The sequence below is a fragment of the Hemiscyllium ocellatum genome, chromosome 31 (assembly GCF_020745735.1).
Source record: "Hemiscyllium ocellatum isolate sHemOce1 chromosome 31, sHemOce1.pat.X.cur, whole genome shotgun sequence".
In the NCBI taxonomy this organism is placed as follows: domain Eukaryota; kingdom Metazoa; phylum Chordata; class Chondrichthyes; order Orectolobiformes; family Hemiscylliidae; genus Hemiscyllium; species Hemiscyllium ocellatum.
The window spans coordinates 2691475-2714357 of record NC_083431.1 but is presented as its reverse complement, the minus strand read 5'-3'; the positions used below and the strand labels follow the sequence as shown (position 1 = coordinate 2714357).

Genomic DNA, 22883 nt, shown 5'->3' with positions numbered 1-22883 from the left:
CTGTCAGAGGGTCAGTGCTGAGGGAGTGCCGCACTGACAGAGGGTCAGTGCTGAGGGAGCGCTGCACTGTCAGAGGGTCAGTGCTGAGGGAGTGCCGCACTGTCAGAGAGTCAGTGCTGAGGGAGCGCTGCGCTGTCAGAGGGTCAGTGCTGAGGGAGTGCCGCACTGACAGAGGGTCAGTGCTGAGGGAGGGCCGCTCTATCGGTGGGTAATAGCTGTGTAATTTCTATAGAATCATTTATTTTGGCCATTCGGATTTTGAAGTAGTGGCATGAGGGATCATTGTGTGTTTGAAGAGGTTTACTGATTAATGTTTAAGCACTTCTACAGTCCTGATGATTTCTTTTATGCTGTATTATGTAAGTGTGACCTCCTGGAGAGTAATAGGTTTGTATTTTCATTGGGAGTATTTATACAAGTGAACAAAGCAAACTGCGGCATGCATTTTCAATGAGAAAATCCCAGAATTCTTTTGGCTTTGGGAAATGCCCATAGGTTGAAGAAACCTTTCTGTTAGGCCGGTAATGTAGAAGAGTCTGCTGAAGGAGGATGTGTTAAAATGTTGCCCCTGTTTAAGGAACAGATTACCTCCGTGTAAAGAGTTAAAGTTCGAGCTGGAGTGTTTTTGGTGAAAGGAGTTTTTGGAGCTGAGATGTTCTGAGCCGAGCTGTGTGCCAAAGTCACACATCACCAGGTTATAGTTCACAGGTTTATTTAAAAAGCACAAGCTTTCAGAGTTCTGCATCAGAGTGAAGGAGCAATGTTCTGAAAGCCTGTGATTTTAAATAAACCTGTTGGATTATAACCTGGTGTCATGTGACTACTGACATTGTCCACCTCAGTCCAACACCGGCACCTCCACGTTCTCACTGTGTGAAGACTCCAGGAAGAGGTTATCAGCTTCTCAAGCCTGGCAATTGAGGTTACTGTTCAGGTAATCCCTATGGATGTGATTGAGACAGGAATTCTCTATGATGTGATCACAAGGTGTTGCTAGGATTAGTGGGATTGTATTTTACCTTCTGTTGTGAAATTGTTACACATCTGTGTATGTTAATAGTTTGGTTTATTCTGTTTTATCTTCATTTCTGTGGCATAACAAAGTTCTGTTTCATTGTTCAACCCACGTCTCCAGCATTGTGCTTGTTCCAGCTAAAGATCACCTTGTTAAAACCAAGAAAAATAAATGATCTATCCAGCTCGTTTCAGCCTGAGATCTGATTTGTCCAGTATTAAGATCAGCTGGGATCATGGTATTGGGGGCAAAGTATTAACTTGGATTGAAAGTTGGTTGGCTGATAGGAAACAAAGAGTAGTGATTAAACGGCTCCCTTTCGGAACGGCAGGCGGTGACCAGTGGGGTACCGCAGGGATCAGTGCTGGGACTGCAGCTTTTTACAATATATAGACCATAAGACCATAAGACATAGGAGTGGAAGTAAGGCCATTCGGCCCATCAAGTCCACTCCGCCATTCAATCATGGCTGATGGGCATTTCAACTCCACTTACCAGTGTTCTCCCTGTAGCCCTTAATTCCTCGAGACAACAAGAATTTATCAATCTCTGCCTTGAAGACATTTAGCGTCCCGGCCTCCACTACACTCTGCGGCAATGAATTCCACAGGCCCACCACTCTCTGGCTGAAGAAATGTCTCCGCATTTCTGTTCTGAATTGACCCCCCTCTAATTCTAAGGCTGTGTCCACAGGTCTTAGTCTCCTCGCCTAATGGAAACAATTTCCTAGCGTCCACCCTTTCCAAGCCATGTATTATCTTGTACGTCTCTATTAAGTCTCCCCTTAATCTTCTAAACTCCAATGAATACAATCCCAGGATCCTCAGCCGTTCCTCGTATGTTAGACCTACCATTCCAGGGATCATCCATGTGAATCTCCGCTGGACACATTCCAGTGCCAGTATGTCCTTCCTGAGGTGTGGGGACCAAAACTGGACACAGTACTCCAAATGGGGCCTAACCAGAGCTTTATAAAGTCTCAGTAGCACATCTCTGCTTTTATATTCCAACCCTCTTGAGATAAGAGACAACATTGCATTCGCTTTCTTAATCACGGACTCAACCTGCATGTTTACCTTTAGAGAATCCTCGACTAGCACTCCCGGTTCCGTTTGTACTTTGGCTTTACTAATTTTCTCACCGTTTAGAAAGTAGTCTATGCTTTTATTCTTTTTGCCAAAGTGCAAGACCTCGCACTTGCTCACGTTAAATTCCATCAGCCATTTCCTGGACCACTCTCCCAACCTGTCTAGATCCTTCTGTAGCCTCCCCACTTCCTCAGTACTACCTGCCTGTCCACCTAACCTCGTATCATCGGCAAACTTCGCTAGAATGCCCCCAGTCCCTTCATCCAGATCATTAATATATAATGCGAATAGCTGTGGCCCCAACACTGAACCCTGCGGGACACTGCTAGTCACCGGCTGCCATTCTGAAAAAGAACCTTTTATCCCAACTCTCTGCCTTCTGTCAGACAGCCAATCCTCAATCCATCCCAGCAGCTCACCTCGAACACCATGGGCCCTCACCTTACTCAGCAGCCTCCCGTGTGGCACCTTATCAAAGGCCTTTTGAAAGTCTAGATAGACCACATCCACTGGGTTTCCCTGGTCCAACCTACTTGTCACCTCTTCAAAGAATTCCAACAGGTTTGTCAGGCATAACCTCCCCTTACTAAATCCATGATATTAATGATATAGAAGATGGTATTCATAGTAACATTAGCAAATTTGCTGATGATACTAAACTAGGTGGCAGGGTGAAATGTGAGGAGGATGTTAGGAGATTACAGGGTGATCGGGACAGGTTAGGCAAGTGGTCAGATGCATGGCAGATGCAGTTTAATGTGGATAAATGTGTGGTTATCCACTTTGGTGGCAGACTACTACCTAAATGGAATCAATTTAGGTAAAGGGGCAGTACAAAGAGATCTCGGTGTTCTTGTACACCAGTTAATGAAGGTAAGCAGGTAGTGAAGAAGGCTAATAGCATGCTGGCCTTCATAACAAGAAGGATTGAGTATAGAAGCAAAGAGGTTCTTCTGCAGCTATACAGGGCCCTGGTGAGACCACACCTGGAGTACTGTGTGCAGTTCTGGTCTCCAAATTTGAGGAAAGACATTCTGGCTATTGAGAGAGTGCAGCGTAGGTTCACGAGGTCAATTCCTGGAATGGCGGGAGTACCTTACGCTGAAAGACTGGAGTGACTGGGCTTGTATACCCTTGAGTTTCAAAGACTGAGAGGGGGATCTGATTGAGACATAAGATTATTAAAGGATTGGACACTCTGGAGGCAGGAAACATGTTTCCGCTGATGGGTGAGTGCCGAACCAGAGGACACAGCTTAAAAATACGGGGTAGACCATTTAGGACAGAGATGAGGAGAAATTTCTTCACCCAGAGAGTGGTGGCTGTGTGGAATGCTCTGACCCAGAGGGCAGTGGAGGCCCAGTCTCTGGATTCATTTAAGAAAGAGTTGGATAGAGCTCTCAAGGATTGTGGAATCAAGGGTTATGGAGATAAGGCAGGAACAGGATACTGATTAAGGATGATCAGCCAAGATTATATTGAATGGTGATGCAGGCTCGAAGGGCAGAATGGCCTACTCCTGCACCTATTGCCTATTGTCTATTATCACCATAACTGAGAGACTGCTGCATAGACAGGGGGCAGTGTTGAGGGAGTCAACTCTCAGGTGGATTGAAAAGATTCTATGACGTTTCATGTTAAAATTGTACATGATATTGGTTCGGCCGCATTTAGAATACTGTGTACAGTTCTGGTCGCCACATTACCAAAAGGATGTGGATGTTTTGGAGAGGGTGCAGAGAAGGTTTACGAGGATGTTGCCTGGTATGGAAGGTGCTGGCTATGAAGGGGTTGAGTAGATTAGGTTTATTTTCATTCGAGAAAAGGAGATTGAGGGGGGACCTGATTGAGGTTTACAAGATCATGAAGGGTATAGACAGGGTGGATAGGGACAAGCTTTTTCCCAGGATGAGGGATTCAGTAACGAGAGAGATAACATTTTCAAGGTGAAAGGTGGAAAGTTTGAGGATACATGTGGCAAGTACTTCACACACAGAGGGTGGTGGGCGTTTGGGATGCGTTGCCAACAGAGGTGCTTAGCAATTGACCGACAGCTTTAGACAGTGAATTTGGATCGGCTCAGGCCTGGAGGGCCGAAGGGCCTGTTCCTGAGCTGTCAATGTTCTTTGTTCTTTTTTATTACTTGGAAGCTGTGGGAGCAGCTCTGCTCAATGTCTGGGCTCCTACCATTCCCTTGACCAACACTTAAAACAGAAAGACTTGTGATTATCAGGTGCTTTTTTTAAGGATCTTACAGTGTGCAAATTGGTGTTAGGATTTCCTATATTATATGTTTAGGATATGTTTATTATATGTTTAGGATATGTTTATTATATGTTTAAGATTTCCTATATTACAGCAGTGACTGTTGTTATCATCCTCCAAAACCTCCTCCAATACCTGCATGGCCTCACTCGCCTTGTCTTTCCAATGTCCTTTATCATTCAGCTATACCTCCCCCCCCCCCCCACCAACTCATACTCTGAATCTCTCCTTCCCTGACACTCACCCCTGTCCCATCCTCAGCATTCTCCGGGAATCCCTCTCAGGTTTGGATGGTAGATTGAGTAGTTCCACCTCTTCTGGAAGCTGGTGTTTGACATGTAAAAGTTCAGTAATGGTGGCTACAATACCCATAATTCTATACCTTCCAGAAACCACTCTATACATTGCTGGCTGTCCAATAACAATCCATACCAAGGGCCAGTTAGTTACATGTGTACAACTCCGAGACTCCCAGCCTCATTCCTGATGAAAGGCTTATGCCTGAAATGTTGATTCGCCTGCTCCTCAGATGCTGCCTGACCAGCTGTGCTTTTCCAGCACCACACTCTCGACCCTGATCACCAGCATCTGCAGCCCTCACTCTCTCCTGATGTTATATGTGGTCCAGCCTGACTGAAAAGCTCATTGGTGTTTCCTGCAGATTGATCAGTAACTACACAGTTTCCAAGGTGATCCAGAAAGGTTGGACACTCCAAAAATCTTTACCTTTCCTTCCCTTCCTTTCCAATCCTCTGTAAAACCTAAAACATTAGCTATATTTTTGGTGACACCACTGATATTTCGTTCGTCCAAGCCCTATCTTTCCACGTGACACATGGGTGAAGTGCACTGAGATTTGTGTCAATTTTAAGTTGCTTTATGGAGATCAATTGTGTAATGTTGACTTTACTGAGACTGTCCACTTCAAACCATTTCAATTTAACTTTCGATATTACAACAGCCCAGAGTCATATTCCCCAGCTGAAGGAGTCTTTTGAAGAATTACTGTGACTGTTACAAGGTGCTGAACCCCAGCAGCTAAATGTGTCCCCGGGACCAGTCAGCTGCCCTGCCTTTTCACTGCCTCAGGTCCTGAGCTGGGCTCTAGGAGAATGGACACTGACCCAGACATTACACAATCTTCAGGTCAAAGATCGTATTTACTAAGCAGAGACAGAGGCAGAGCCAGACAATGCAGCCGTAATCATTGCTCACTCCCTCAACCTCACAGCCAGAGATAAGCAAAGCTCCAGAGATCTAGTTCAAGATGCCTCTGGAAAGGGAGGGGGTGAGATTCGCAATGTAGTCCCGGCTGTGTTAGTTCCAATCCAGCTCCAATCTCCAGGGCACCGTTTCCTCACTAACATTCCTCACTAACATGACGATGGTTCTTCACCAGACCCTGTTAGAAAAGGACAGTGCTAATTATAATCAATTCTTCAATTGAACAAGTCAGATTGGAAATGGCAGCCTGGGGGAGGGGTTTAGAAAATGCTTTCAAGTCAGTGTTTCAGAGTAGTACATTTTGGAAGCAACTAGAGAGCAGATTATATGAGACTTGGTAAGAAGAGAGGATTCGGGCATGATCTTAAATAAACACATCTCAAAGTAGCAGTGAGCACAATATGATTGAGTTTTACCTTCAGTTTGAAAGGAAGGAGACTGGGTCAAAGATACACACATCAGGATGCTGTGAAGTGGATATAAGGATAAAGAAGGTGGATAGAGATGGAGTAAGTGAGTGTGGCAGATGGAGTATGATGCAGTAAAATGTGAAGTTGTTCACTTTGATAGAAAGACTAAATAAAACTGGGCCAGAGAGTGCCTGCAGGGTCCAAGGTGTTGAGTCACAGAAGATAGTCTGCTCTGCAAATAGCTGAGAAGGTTAATGACATGTTATCCTTTATTACAACAGGAATTGAACACAAAAGTAAGGACCATCACATGAAGAAACTAATTAAAAATCTCTTTGTAAGAAAATCAAGGGTTATGGGGAAAAGGCAGGACCTTAGAAATGAGGCTTCTCAGATTGGCCATGATCTCATTGAATGGTGGAGGAGAATCGATGGGCTGAATGGCCTGTTTCTGTTCCTGTACCTTCTGGTCAGATAGTAAGGGTGTCAGGATTGAAGTCTATAAGCCTCTGAGTGGTCTTGGCAGAGTGGATGTGGGAAGGATGTTTCCTCTTCTGGGGCGTACTGAGTTAGCGGGCAATGTTTCTGAATTAGGGATCAGCCTTTTGGCAAGGAGATGAGGGGAGTTGGTTTTCTCAGTGGGTAGGAACACACTGCCTCACAGGGCAGTAAGGGTGGGATATTGAATATTTTCTAAAGCTAGATGAGGTGGATTGACCATGCTAAATTGCCCATAGTGTTGGGGATGTGCAGGCTGGGGGGCATTAGCAATGGGAAATGCAGGGATGGGGTCCAGGGATGGATCTGGTGGGATGCTCTTCAAAGGACCAGTGTGGACCAGTTGGGCTGAATAGCCTGTTTCCACACTGTAGGGATTCTATGGTTCTAAGGTGACGAGATTCTTGTGAGGCAGGGAGAGAAATGGGAGTGGGAGTGGGGGGGAGGTGGGCGGCAGAATTTAAACGAACATGATCAGCTGTAATCACCCTGAAAAGGTGTCAGGCCTGAGGGGCTGAATGGCTTGCTGCTGCTCCATGTTTTAGATCTATCCCACCCTGCACCTTTCTAAACTCAGTCCATTCAAATCATCTTCACAATGTCACCTTTTCACCCAGTCTCATCTCATCAATAAGACAAGGAAGTGCAAGTGCTGGACATCTGAAACAGAAACAGAAACTACTGGAGAGACTCAGCAGGTCTGGCAGCTTCTCTAGAGAGAGAACACAAAGGGACACGTTTCAAGTCCAGTGATCTCCAATGAAGAGTCTCTACAGACACTGTTTTCCCAGCAATTTCTGTTTTTGTATCGATCTGGTGAAGTTGTGCTGTTGTCCCCAAGGTCAGAGTCTCCTTCCTAAGGTCATTGTCCTGTCACAAACAGTAACCCAGAGAGATGTTGATCCCACACACCCACAGTCTGTAACACCCGAGTTATTTCTCCCTCTGTTACTGGGGCTTGACTGACGACCCACTGTTTGGTCAGAAGCTGCAGTTTGAATGAAATAACTGGATTAATAAACAGCATTTAGAATGAAAATATAATGTTTCAACCTGAAAATCCATCAGAGAAGATTTAGGATTAAATAGAAGCTAAACCCCAGTTAAAACATTAGATTTCAATTTTGGACAAGTTAGAGTTTTGATTGATCATAGTTTTGAGAAATGGAATGTTGTCTGACTCTTAAACATATTTCTGCCGCCTGGCAGTTAACTCAAGGATCTAAACTTTCCATAAACACATTTATTAGATGAAGCTGTTAGAGCCTGTTTGATTCCCAGTTCACGGAGTTAACTTCAGAAAGAGCAGCACAGTTTCTGCCTAGTTCACATATTGCTTCGAGAGAGAGCTGGGACTATTACAGCCTTAACACGGCACACTCACCCCTCAGTCCCCCACCCTGAAACTCACTGTCAGTAACCAGCAGTACACAGAGAGGCAGACAGGAGACTGGTCCAACCTAACTCAGGCAGCTGTAGCTCCCCAGTAGTGACACTGAAGACTCTGTTCATCCTTCACAAGAATACAACTGCAATTAACAACAACCTCGTTTTTACCTTGTTGATTTTAACCTTGCTGCGAATCCTCTTGCAAGGATGCCTACCTTGAAGACATTTTCCTCTTCTCTCTACAAGAATCTCAGGGAGTCTATCTCTCCACTCTGCAGGCATCCTGCCTTTATTCCTGAGGAAGGGCTTTTGCCCAAAACATCGAGTTCCTGCTCCTCGGATGCTGCCTGACCTGCTGTGCTTTTCCAGTGCCATTTTAATCTAGAATCTGGTTTCCAGCATCTGCAGTCCTTGTTTTTACCTAACCATAGATCTTTGCCAGGGGAACTGGGCAGAGTTCACTCTATTTACACGGACAGACAACAAGCTAATGTTTCGAATCTAGATGGTTCTGACGAATAATCATTAGACTCAAAACATTAGCTTGCTGTCTCTACACAGGTGCTGTCTGACCCACTGTGATCTCCAGCATTTGTTGTTTTCAGTACAGATTCCAGTATCTGCTGCAATTTGCTCGCACTCAGTCTATTCACAGTGGCTTATAAACAGTGTGTGTGTGTGAGTGAGAGAGTGTGTGAGAGAGAGTGAGTGAGAGAGAGAGTGTGAGTGAGAGAGAGTGTGTGAGAGAGTGTGTGTGTGTGAGAGAGTGTGAGTGTCAGCGAGTGTGTGAGAGAGAGTGTGTGTGAGAGTGTGAGAGAGAGAGTGTGTGTGAAAGAGTGAGTGAGAGCGTGTGTGTGAGAGAGAGTGTGAGTGAGAGAGAGTATGTGAGAGAGAGTGTGAGAGAGAATGTGTGAGAGTGTGAGTGAGAGAGAGCGTGTGAGTGAGAGAGAGCGTGTGAGAGAGAGCATGTGTGAGAGACAGCGTGTGTGAGAGAGTGTGAGAGAGAGAATGTGTGAGAGTGTGAGTGAGAGAGAGCGTGTGAGTGAGAGAGAGCGTGTGAGAGAGAGCATGTGTGAGAGACAGCGTGTGTGAGAGAGTGTGAGTGAGAGCGTGTGTGAGAGTGTGAGTGAGTGTGAGTGAGAGAGAGTGTGTGAGAGAAAGTGTGAGTGAGAGAGAGAGTGTGAGTGAGAGAGAGAGAGAGTGTGTGAAGTCCCAAAACTAGAATCATCTGTTCCAATCCCATTGATCATGTATATACACATCAAGCCTTACCTTAAATTTGATGAATTAAATGTATTAGTGTTTCCAATACTTTGTTTGATAAGAAGTTCCTACATTGGTAGAAAACATTGGAAGAGCTAATAGCGAATGTGGATCACCTGGATTGACACACAGCCAACAATAATCTTAGTGAGAAATACCTGAGCCAAATAGAAATGCATCTGATCAAACAGGAATCATGTTCTCTTCCCTTTCACCAGCTTTTCATCAAATCTCTGGCAACCCATTGTATTTGATTCACCCATAATCAAGCGGCTGCTTTGTCCTGGATGGTGTCGAGCTTCTTGAGTGTTGTTAGAGCTGCCCCCATCCAGGGGCAAGTGGGGAGTATTCCATCACACTCCTGACTTGTGCCTTGTAGATGGTGGACAGACTTTGGACCATCAGGAGGGGAGTTACTCACTGCAGTATTCCTAACCTCTGACCTGCTCGTAGAAACACAGAAACATAGAACATTACAGCGCAGTACAGACCCTTCGGCCCTCGATGTTGTGCTGACCAGTGAAACCAATCTGAAGCCCATCTATCCTACACTATCCCATGTGTTTATCCAATGACCATTTAAATGCCCTTAAAGTTGGCAAGTTGCTGCTTGATTGGCACCAAACCCACAAACACCCCCTCCCTCCACCACCAACGCTCAATAGCAGCAGCGTGTACCATCTACAAGATGCAATACAGACATTTACCAGAGATTCTTGGACAACAGTTTCCAAACCCATGGCCTCTTCCAATCTAGAAGGACAAGGACAGCAAATACATGGGAACACCACCCTCTGCAAGTTCCCCTTCAAACCACTTAATATCCTGAGTTGGAAATATTGCCGTTCCTTCACTGTGACTGGATCAAAATCATGGAATTCCCTCCCTAAAGACATTGTGGGTCTACCCTGCAGCACATGGACTGTTGCAGACAGTGCGTTCCACACCCCTACTACTCTGTGAGTAAAGAAACTACCTCTAACACCTGTCCTATATCTATCACCCCTCAATTTAAAGCTATGTCCCCTCGTGCTAGCCATCACCATCTGAGGAAAAAGGCTCTCACTGTCCACCCTATCTAACCCTCTGATTATATGTCTCAATTAAGTCACCTCTCAACCACCTTCTCTCTTACAAAAGCAGCCTCAAGGCCCTCAGCCTTCCCTCCATACCAGGCAACATCCTAGTAAATCTCCTCTGAACCCTTTCCAAAGCTTCCACATCCTTCCTATAATGCGGGGACCAGAACTGTACACAATACTCCAAGTGCGGCTGCACCAGAGTTTTGTACAGCTGCAGCATGACCTTGTGGTTCCAAAACTCAATCCCTCTACCCATAAAAGCTAATACACCATATGAAATCACCTTCTCTATTTTGTGCCATAGCCAATCGTGGGGAACCTTATCAAACACCTTACTGAAATCTATATACACCATATCAATCACTTTACCCTCATCCACCTGTTTGGTCACCTTCTCAAAGAACTCAATAAGTTTAGTGAGGCAAACTATAGCCACTATGTTTATGTGGTGAATCCAGTTGAATTTCTGGATAATAGTAAGCCCCGGATGTTGATAATGGGGGAATTCAGTGATGCTAACACCATGGAATATTAAGGGCGAGTAGTTAGATTCTCTCTTGTTGGAGATGATCATAGCCTGGCATTTGTATGGTGTAAATATTACTTGCCACTTGTCAGCAGAAACGTGGATATTGTCTAGGTCTTGTTGCATTTGAACATGACCTGCTTCATTATCTGAGGAGTGGTGAATGGTGCTGAACATGGTGCAATCATGGGCAAACATCCCCACTTCGGACCTTATGATGGAGGGAAGGTCATTGATGAAGCAGCTGAAGATGGTTGGATCTAGGACACTACCCTGAGGAACTCCTGCAGAGATCTCCTGGAGCTGAGATGACTGACCCTCCAACAACTACAACCATCTTCCTGTGTGCCAGCTATCTCTCTAGCCTGTGGAGAGTTTGCCCCCTGATACCCATTGATTCCAGGTCTGCTCGGGCTCCTTGATGCCACCCTCGGTCAAAAGCGGCCTTTGAATCAAACCCCTTCCTATCCCCTCTCACTGGAGAGAATGGTAATGAATCCGAGCACTATCCAGTCAGTTAAACCCCAGGTTTGGATCCCAGCTTCCCGTGCTGGTACATTCCCAGCATCTCCTTCAGGAAGGAGGATTCCTGGGAGAGTTGGTTTGTGTTTTGTTTGAAATGAAGGTATTTCGGATTTTGCTGTTTGAACCGTTCTTTTGGGGTTTTGTTTTGTTTTTGTTTCAGGAGTTGATGATAAATGTGTTACCAAATCCGTGATGGTTTTACCTCTCCCTGCTCAGACAACCACTTGAATCTTTTCTATAACAGTCACAACTGAGCATTTTCTGGAGAGAGACAAACTCTGTGGGGCCTGTTGGGGAGGAGCAGGCAAATCAACTCACCACCAACAGGATGCTCCCCTCTGAGTACATTTCTAGAAGGTTGGATAATGTTCAAACTGCCCTGAGACTGATCTTGGTAATAACCAGGGAACCTGGACTCCAACTTTCATTGAAAACTCCTGTGAAGCATTTTGGAAAGTTCCATCATGTGGGAAAAGTGCTATATAAATGTCCCCGAATCCAGTCTACGCCTGGCACCTACAATAACTGTCCTCAGTTACAAACTGTACCAGGGAATGTCATCTCACTCTGATCCGATGGTCAAATTGAGCTCAAATGTTGTCCTTCCAAGATTAATCTCAGTTCATTTTTGGTTTAAATTGTCTCATGCGGAAACGTCAGTCCACTGCCCCCTCAGCACAACTCTTGTTTTGAGAAGAGTTTGGAAATGTTTCTTAGCTTTCAGCTCCAGAACTCCCTCTCCTCTCGTTCCCTGCTCGGATTTTAGTAATTTCACAGTAAAACTGTCCAGCGCCTTACCTGCCTCAGCACTGAGCGGTTTTTGCAAAGTGGGAACGGTGTGCGGAGTCCAGTCCCAATCCTGGGTAAATATTTGTCCTGACGTCGGGACTTCTGGTGCCGAGAGGGAGAGTGCTGGGCTTTGGCGGACCCACACACAGCGACGTGGCTGAGAACAGAAATGCGCTTGATCTCCCGGGATCCCAGTGAGAGAGAGAAGCTGTTTCCTGTCCACGCAGGCACTGGCTAAACTAACCAGAAAGGAAGTGTTGGGACCCCACTGGGCCGGCTCACTGCGGGAGAAAACACTCAAACTAAAGCTGCATCTGTCTTTATTTGGGGACAAACCGAACGAATGGAAACCTGACTGGAGAATGTGTAGGTCTCTGAACTCAGTGAAACCCTCCAGCCCATACCCCTGACAGTGACAGCAGCCAGGGAGAGGGAACATCCAGCACTCAGTGAGGAGGACGGTACACATTGGGGTACAGCCCCCTCCTTCACTCACTATATACTGCCCCATCTCCACTTCAGCTCAGCTCCTGATGAAGAATCATCCAAATGATCACCATCTCCATCCCCAGACTCATGTTCCCTTTCCCCTTCCCCTCCTTCTAAAGCCTTCCTCAGGAACCGTTCCCTCTGGAACACCCTGGTCTACCCTTCCTCCATTCTCAAAGCTTCCCCGCAAGCCCACATCACCTTCCCATGTCATCGCAGAGAGAGTAATACCCGCCCAACATCTCAGTCTGTCTCAGTGTTCCAGTGAGGCTCAGCATAAGCTGGAGTAGCAGCACCTCGTTTTTCACTTACAAACCCGACACCCCCTGGACTCAAAATCGAGTTCAATAATTTTAGGGCCAGAGCACCATTTCCCATGTCCTTCCCCCAGCTTCCACACACCAGGCCGTGTCATCACATGGACTGCTACTGCAAACAACCCATTGTCAGGCCCTGATGGTCTCCATGGGCAGCTTGATCCTCCCAGGCTGACCTTTACCCATTTCAGCTGTGGTTCCCTCTCGCTCTGGGCTCCACCTATTGGTTGCTCCCCACTCTCACCCACCACCAAACCCGAAATCTTCAGCACATATGCCAACCTTTTCCTAACTACAGTCAATTCTGAGGGAGGGCCATTGGACCTGAGACGTTTCTCTCTATACAAACTGCTGCCAGACCTGCTGAGTTTCTCCAGCACTTTCTGTTTTCGCTGAAAGAATGAGGTGTGATCTTATTGAAGCATACAAGCTTCTGAGGGGACTCACACGGGAGATATTGAGAAGATGTTTCTGTCAGTGAGGGAGTCTGAAATTAGGGGGATATAATCCTAGAAACAGGGGTCAATCATTTACAACCGAGACACGAAGGAATTTCCTCACCCCGAGAGGGTACTGAATGTCTGGAGTTCTTTATCCAGAGAGCTGTGGCGGCTAGATCAATGAAGATATTTAAACAGGAGGTAGATAAGAGGTTTTTTTTAATACCAGGGAGTTATGAAGAGCAGGCACAACAGAGAGGTTGAGGCTTGATCCAATAGAATGCTGAGACCAGCCTGAGAGGCTGAATGGGGTCGAGAGAGTGGTGCTGGAAAAGCACAGCAGGTCAGGCAGCATCCGAGGAGCAGGAGAATCAACATTTCGAGCGAAAGCCTCGTTCCTGATAAAGGACTTTTGCCCAAAACATCGACTCTCCTGCTCCTCAGATACTGCCTGACCTGCTGTACTTTTCCAGCACCATACTCTCGACTCTGATCTCCAGCATCTGCCGTCCTCACTCACTCCCTCCAGAGGGGCCGAATAGCCTTCTCCTGACCAGTGGGTCACAGTCATAAAGGTACACTACCTGGGAGTTCTGGAATCAATGGGATAACACACCATCCACTTTTTGCTTTGAAAGAATGAGATCCCACTCTGATCACACGTACAAGATGCACTGCCATAGATTGTCCCTCCACATTTTGTTTCTGATTTGCTTAATGTACAACCTGAACAAATCCAGTCCTTGTGCAGTTACATCTGGAGGAAACCACATCTGTTTCCTTTGGAGTATCATCTGGAATGGAAATTAAACACTGCTGTTTAACTGAAATACCAGGAAAGTTTTGCAGCTTAAAATCAAGTGGGATAGTGTGGTATACGTTTTCATCTGTACAAAGCTATGTTGCTTTTGGAGCAGAGAGATTGTTACATTATCAAGGCACAATGGCACCAGGAGATGTTGAATTAAGGAAAAAAAACACCTGGCAACATCCTTCATATCGGTTCATCTCTGGTTTTGGCAATGCAGTTGGCAACATTCAATGTTGGCAAAAAGAAAATATTTCTCTCTCCTTTCTCTCCATGTGAGTAACAGACACAAAACCCGAGGGACTCAAAAGAAAGAATTCTAATACAGAAACGACTGAGGTCCAAACACCTACTGGATCAAAGATCACCATCACACTGCAGACAACAGCTCTGCTAAATCAAACAAATTGGCAGAAAACATTCCCCACATTGTGGGCTGGACCTTTAGTTGACAAAAATCATTGCTGCAGTCTATATCTGTCCACCTATAAATGTACCAAACTCTTTGTATTTGTCTATTTTATTTGGGGTTTTAAAGGGGTATAAATTAAAATTGTGATCTTTTTCTCTTCATCATTGTTAAAAAAATGGATTTACAATAAATATTTATTTTCCTCTTCATGATGAAAGCTGAATGCTTTTGCCCTCAATAACAGTGTGTCATGGGAACTGATCACCTTTTGTGGTTGAACTGGATTGTTAAACATTTATGGAACAGTGGAAGTTGGGTATCAGCCACGCTTCCTAACTAGGTGGTAACACCATCACCTGGTAGCACAGACAGACGATACCATTTATGGTCGATGTGGTTTGTACCCGTGTGTTAGTTTCAGTTTGCTGTGAGGCGGGAGGCTGATGAGATGTTGTTATGACCTCACAGAACCCGACCACTGATCACTACAATGGAATAGATCTTGGCTGCTTAACAATATAATACCTTTCTATGAATCATGTGTTTGTGTGAAAATCTCCTTCTCTGATGGTTACTCCTGATTCAAGGTGGATAACTATCAGCACAGTCACTGATCACACTCTGGTATCATTTTCCCCTCGTTCCAGCAAGTCAGGACACCATGGTCTTCCCAGACCATCGGGCTGCTCTCTCATTAGAGAGAAACAACTAGTGGTGATTTAACCTGAGGGCCACTATCCCTCAGGTGAGGGGAGAGGTTGAGAAGGAGAGTCCTTCATGGAAACCTCAGTCAGTGCAGGAATTCAACCCACACTGTCAGCATCACACTGCTCCACAAACCAACTGTCCAGCCAACTGAGCTAAACCAACTCCACCACCCCCCCTACCCCCAACCACCTTTCCAACAATGTGTCAGTCAATACACAAGGTTGAATGTGTAGGAGGAAAGAACTGTATTAATCTGTCTCCTCAACGCCAGGGTAAATGTTGTTTAGCAGGAGATTACAGCACGTTAATAGTTCTCCAAAAATCTTAGTAAGTGGTTTTGACTGTCATTGGATGTTAATGTATAAACTTTGTGAGATTCTTTGACTGAGGCCAGTGAGGAGAAAAGATTATTTGTTCAATACTCCAATCCCCCAATCCCCACACATCATGGACTGTACACGGGTGTACCATTGGTGAAATAGTCATTTGGCAGAATGTCATCATGTCCTTTGGCATTGAAGATATCGCTCACAATCTTGCAGCACACGTGGGATGAGATTGTCTCAGTTGGGCATTTGGATGTGTTTCAAATATCTTGGTTAGTTGATTAGTGTCAATGGATCCATGCACCAATCTCATGGGTTTTCTGTTCCAATGTGATCACACAAACATAGAGCAGTTACAGCACAGAAAATGCCATTCCACCCATTGAATCTGCATCAAGTGATTGAACTAGCCACACATTCTAATACAGATGACCAGCATTTACTCTGTAACCTTACAGGATCATTTTCTCTGTAACCTTACAGGGTCATTTACTCTGTAACCTTACAGGATCATTCACTCTGTAACCTTACAGTATAATTGACTCTGTAACCTTACAGGGTCACTTTTTCCCTACCCTTACAGGATCAATGCTCCCAGGACATATTCAGGCTCCTTTTAACTGAGCTGAGGGTTTCTGCTTCAGCTGCTAAATGAGCAGCAAATTCCAGACACCCACCACCTTCCGGGTGAAAAGGTTGTTCCTCATGTCACCTCTAAACCTTCCACCAATCATCTTAAATCCGTGCACCTTGGTCATTGACCTCTCTACTAGAGGAAACAGATAATCCCTGGCCACTCTTTTCAGGTCCCTCATTAATTTGTATACCTTGGTGAAGTCACCAATGTTCTAAAGAGAACAACTTAAGTCTATCCAATCATTTCTCATGGCTGCATTGTTCAAGCCCTGGCAACATTTCTGTGTATAAAACTCCTCAGTGCACTCTCTCGACCAGTTATGCTCACACTGAAAGTGATGACCCACAACTATACACAAACCTTTACCTGTGGCTAAAACAGTTTCGCACATTGTTCCAGTATTACATTCCTGCTCTTACATTGAATACCCCACCCTCAGTGAAGGAACATTGAATACCCCACCCTCAGTGAAGGAACATTGAATATCCCACCCTTAGTGAAGGAACATTGAATACTTCACCTCCTCCCCCACCCCCCCTCTCCCAAATGTAGGAACATTGAGTACTTCACCCCCTGTGACGGAACATTGAATACCCCACCCTCAGTGAAGGGACATTCCAAGTGCTTGTAACCTGTGGACATGCACCTCAATATCAGTCACTTCGTCTTCCCCTCTCAATAACTGCTGCTGTAATGTGTTCCCCTTACTCTGCCTGTCCTCCCCAACATAGAGAAGTTCACATTTCTCTTGATTGAATTCCATTTCCCTCTTCTCACAACCAAACTGTTGAAACATTGCTCTAGTGACCGTGTGTATTCTCTGATTGAAATCTGTCAGTTATGACATGGTGGTTACCTCTTAGACCTCAGGAATGTGCTCCTGCCATTAATGGAAGTTTGGAAACATCCTTGACATCATTGTTCCTTGGTTAACTCTTCACCTGCTGCTTTTCTTTGGGCTTCTCTGGGGAATTAGATTTTTCAGACATTGCTGCCCAATGTCCTCCTGCACATGTCACAAAACATTGAACATTGTGGAACAGTCAAGCCACACAACGTACAAAGTCTGAGTGGCTGTAAAATTCTTGGGTTGTAAGGTCAAGCAATGGAAGATGTTATTGGTCAGCTGCAATAGTTTTCAACTTGCCTCCATTCCAGCAGTTGGTCAGTGAATTTAAAGTGAAAATCAGGAGTTTAGAGGGGATTTGAGGAAAATTGTTTCATCCAGAAGGTGGTGGTCATCTGGGATGCTGTGCCAGGGAAGGGGAGTTGAGGCAGGAAATCTCACAACCTTTAAAAGCTACTTGCTGAGCATTTAAAATGTCAAAATGTCCAAGGTTATGTGTCTAGTGTGGGGAAGTGGGACGAGTGAAGGTCGTAGCGTATTTTTGATGGTACAGGCTCAATGGTTGGAAACCCCACTCGAGTACTGGACGATTCTGACAGGAGGGTCACCCAGAAGCTCAGTTCTGAAGGATGTAACAGCTGCTGTGGCAGTGTACATTTCCGGGAGACATTAGCTACTGGTGAAATCACATTTCACACCTTCCAGTCTTTCATCCCATTTCCCCCCCTCAGTCAAAGCAAAATGCTCAGAGACATAGAGTGGTTCTACCTCCTCCATCTTTATTCCAGGCCCCGGAGGGAGAGAGAACGACTCATGTCACAGAGACATGAATTCTCGGTCTTCTCTGGAATAGCAGTTTATTAATGAACTAGATCGTGACTTTACAGGGAGGAGCATCCAGATATAGGCAACATACATATTGACTGGGTGTCTGTTACAATCAGCGAGAATCTACAGTAAAGACTAATCCATCTGCTGTTACACAATTAAGAACTGGCTTCACATAACGAATACTTTCACCTTGTTAACTGATCTCACTGACTGAATGTTTCCAATATTGTTAAATGGTTCTACAAAATGACTGCTTTTCCACCTTGTTAACCCATTACCTTTGCCTCCAGCACCCCATTGTTAACTGTTCTGAGTCATGCTCAGCTGAACCTCTTGTTTCACAAAACACAAAACTTAAATCTTTCCCCACCTGCTCAGACCCTATACACATTCTAAAGTCAACACCTCCCTGTCAGTTGGTCCATCATCTCATTTGCATTAAGACAAACATTAAGTACATCACATAAAATTTGATGAGCAAATCTCATGGATTTGAAAGTGATTCATAACGTTCTTGCAGCAATACCAAATTTGACAATTCTCATTGTCTGTCAACTATTTTCAGCAAATGCAAGTACATTGCTCTTGAAGTAGCAGAGATCTTGGCAGAATGTCAACAAAATGACAATCCATGTATAAAGGCTAGATTTCAAAATTTCAGCGATTTTTTGTGCTCTTTAAGACTGCCAGCATGACAGTCCGTGTCACAGTGTAATGTGGATCTGTATCACAGTGTAATGTGGATCTGTGTCACAGTGTAATGTGGGTCTGTGTCACAGTGTAATGTGGATCCGTGTCACAGTGTAATGTGGATCTGGATCACAGTGTAATGTGGGTCTGTATCACAGTGTAATGTGGGTCTGTGTCACAGTGTAATGTGGGTCTGTGTCACAGTGTAATGTGGATCTGTATCACAGTGTAATGTGGGTCCGTGTCACAGTGTAATGTGGATCTGTATCACAGTGTAATGTGGATCTGTGTCACAGTGTAATGTGGGTCTGTGTCACAGTGTAATGTGGATCTGTATCACAGTGTAATGTGGATCTGTATCACAGTGTAATGTGGATCTGTGTCACAGTGTAATGTGGATCTGTGTCACAGTGTAATGTGGGTCTGTGTCACAGTGTAATGTGGATCTGTATCACAGTGTAATGTGGATCTGTGTCACAGTGTAATGTGGATCTGTATCACAGTGTAATGTGGATCTGTGTCACAGTGTAATGTGGGTCTGTGTCACAGTGTAATGTGGATCTGTATCACAGTGTAATGTGGATCTGCATCACAGTGTAATGTGGATCTGTATCACAGTGTAATGTGGGTCTGTGTCACAGTGTAATGTGGGTCTGTGTCACAGTGTAATGTGGATCTGTGTCACAGTGTAATGTGGATCTGTATCACAGTGTAATGTGGATCTGTGTCACAGTGTAATGTGGGTCTGTGTCACAGTGTAATGTGGATCTGTATCACAGTGTAATGTGGATCTGCATCACAGTGTAATGTGGATCTGTATCACAGTGTAATGTGGATCTGTGTCACAGTGTAATGTGGGTCTGTATCACAGTGTAATGTGGGTCTGTGTCACAGTGTAATGTGGGTCTGTGTCACAGTGTAATGTGGATCTGTATCACAGTGTAATGTGGATCTGCATCACAGTGTAATGTGGATCTGTATCACAGTGTAATGTGGATCTGTATCACAGTGTAATGTGGGTCTGTATCACAGTGTAATGTGGATCTGTATCACAGTGTAATGTGGATCTGCATCACAGTGTAATGTGGGTCTGCATCACAGTGTAATGTGGGTCTGTATCACAGTGTAATGTGGATCTGTATCACAGTGTAATGTGGATCTGTGTCACAGTTTAATGTGGATCTGTGTCACAGTGTAATGTGGGTCTGTATCACAGTGTAATGTGGAACTGTATCACAGTGTAATGTGGGTCTGTATCACAGTGTAATGTGGGTCTGTATCACAGTGTAATGTGGAACTGTATCACAGTGTAATGTGGATCTGTGTCACAGTGAAATGTGGATCTGTATCACAGTGTAATGTGGGTCTGTGTCACAGTGTAATGTGGGTCTGTATCACAGTGTAATGTGGGTCTGTGTCACAGTGTAATGTGGATCTGTGTCACAGTGTAATGTGGGTCTGAATCACAGTGTAATGTGGATCTGTATCACAGTGTAATGTGGGTCTGTATCACAGTGTAATGTGGATCTGTGTCACAGTGTAATGTGGGTCTGTATCACAGTGTAATGTGGATCTGTATCACAGTGTAATGTGGATCTGTATCACAGTGTAATGTGGGTCTGTGTCACAGTGTAATGTGGATCTGTGTCACAGTGTAATGAGGGTCTGTATCACAGTGTAATGTGGATCTGTGTCACTGTGTAATGTGGATCTGTATCACAGTGTAATGTGGGTCTGTGTCACAGTGTAATGTGGGTCTGTATCACAGTGTAATGTGGATCTGTATCACAGTGTAATGTGGATCTGTGTCACAGTGTAATGTGGATCTGTGTCACAGTGTAATGTGGGTCTGTATCACAGTGTAATGTGGATCTGTATCACAGTGTAATGTGGGTCTGTGTCACAGTGTAATGTGGATCTGTGTCACAGTTTAATGTGGATCTGTATCACAGTGTAATGTGGATCTGTGTCACTGTGTAATGTGGATCTGTATCACAGTATAATGTGGGTCTGTGTCACTCTGTAATGTGGAACTGTATCACAGTGTAATGTGGGTCTGTGTAACTGTGTAATGTGGGTCTGTATCACAGTGTAATGTGGGTCGGTATCACAGTGTAATGTGGGTCTGTGTCACAGTGTAATGTGGGTCTGTGTCGCAGTGTAATGTGGATCTGTAACACAGTGTAATGTGGGTCTGTGTCACAGTGTAATGTGGGTCTGTATCACTGTGTAATGTGGATCTGTATCACAGTGTAATGTGGGTCTGTGTCACAGTGTAATGTGGATCTGTATCACAGTGTAATGTGGATCTGCGTCACTGTGTAATGTGGATCTGTATCACAGTGTAATGTGGATCTGTGTCACAGTGTAATGTGGAACTGTATCACAGTGTAATATGGATCTGTGTCACAGTGTAATGTGGATCCGTGTCATAGTGTAATGTGGATCTGTATCACAGTGTAATGTGGGTCTGTATCACAGTGTAATGTGGATCTGTATCACAGTGTAATGTGGATCTGCATCACAGTGTAATGTGGGTCTGCATCACAGTGTAATGTGGGTCTGTGTCACAGTGTAATGTGGATCTGTATCACAGTGTAATGTGGATCTGTATCACAGTGTAATGTGGATCCGTGTCACACTGTAATGTGGAACTGTATCACAGTGTAATGTGGATCTGTGTCACAGTGTAATGTGGGCCTGTGTCACAGTGTAATGTGGATCTGTATCACAGTGTAATGTGGATCTGTGTCACAGTGTAATGTGGGTCTGTGTCACTGTGTAATGTGGGTCTGTATCACAGTGTAATGTGGGTCTGTGTCACAGTGTAATGTGGGTCTGTATCACAGTGTAATGTGGATCTGTGTCACAGTATAATGTGGATCTGTGTCACAGTGTAATGTGGAACTGTATCACAGTGTAATGTGGATCTGTGTCACAGTATAATGTGGATCTGTGTCACAGTGTAATGTGGATCTGTGTCACTGTGTAATGTGGATCTGTGTCACTGTATAATGTGGATCTGTGTCACAGTATAATGTGGATCTCTGTCACAGTGTAATGTGGATCTGTGTCACTGTATAATGTGGATCTGTGTCACAGTATAATGTGGATCTGTGTCACAGTGTAATGTGGGTCTGTGTCACAGTGTAATATGGGTCTGTATCACTCTGTAATGTGGGTCTGTGTCACAGTGTAATGTGGATCTGCATCACAGTGTAATGTGGGTCTGTATCACAGTGTAATGTGGAACTGTATCACAGTGTAATGTGGATCTGTATCACAGTGTAATGTGGATCTGTGTCACAGTGTAATGTGGGTCTGTATCACAGTGTAATGTGGGTCTGTATCACAGTGTAATGTGGATCTGTGTCACAGTGTAATGTGGATCTGTATCACAGTGTAATGTGGGTCTGTATCACAGTGTAATGTGGATCTGTGTCACAGTGTAATGTGGATCTGTATCACTGTGTAATGTGGGTCTGTATCACAGTGTAATGTGGATCTGTGTCACAGTGTAATGTGGATCTGTATCACAGTGTAATGTGGGTCTGTATCACAGTGTAATGTGGATCTGTGTCACAGTGTAATGTGGATCTGTGTCACAGTGTAATGTGGATCTGTGTCACAGTATAATGTGGATCTGTGTCACAGTGTAATGTGGATCTGTGTCACAGTATAATGTGGATCTGTGTCACAGTGTAATGTGGATCTGTGTCACAGTGTAATGTGGATCTGTATCACAGTGTAATGTGGATCTGTATCACAGCGTAATGTGGATCAGTATCACAGCGTAATGTGGAACTGTATCTCTGTGTAATGTGGATCTGTATCACAGTGTAATGTGGAACTGTATCTCTGTGTAATGTGGATCTGTATCACAGTGTAATGTGGATCTGTGTCACAGTGTAATGTGGGTCTGTGTCACTGTGTAATGTGGGTCTGTATCACAGTGTAATGTGGGTCTGTATCACAGTGTAATGTGGGTCTGTATCACAGTGTAACGTGGGTCTGTATCACAGTGTAATGTGGATCTGTTTTACTGTGTAATGTGGATCTGTGTCACAGTGTAATGTGGATCTGTGTCACAGTGTAATGTGGGTCTGTGTCACAGTGTAATGTGGATCTGTTTCACTGTGTAATGTGGATCTGTGTCACAGTGTAATGTGGATCTGTGTCACAGTGTAATGTGGATCTGTTTCACTGTGTAATGTGGATCTGTGTCACAGTGTAATGTGGTTCTGTATCACAGTGTAATGTGGATCTGTGTCACAGTATAATGTGGATCTGTATCACAGTGTAAC

General features: G+C 44.6%; 1 protein-coding gene across 3 annotated transcripts in view; it reads right to left on the bottom strand.

Annotated features, from left to right (window-relative positions):
* LOC132830345 (pigment epithelium-derived factor-like) overlaps positions 1 to 12277 on the bottom strand; it is a 31781-nt gene extending 19504 nt beyond the window's left edge. Inside the window, exons 1-2 of one of the 3 annotated variants that reach the window (XM_060847982.1) lie at positions 12084 to 12277; positions 9311 to 9595 (exon numbers count right to left, since the gene is read on the bottom strand). The gene's annotated coding sequence lies outside the window, so the exon portion shown is untranslated. The remainder of the gene's footprint in view (positions 1 to 9310; positions 9596 to 12083) is intronic. The other 2 variants (XM_060847981.1, XM_060847983.1) reach the window with 2 other exon arrangements.
* Positions 12278 to 22883: the final 10606 nt, after the last annotated feature.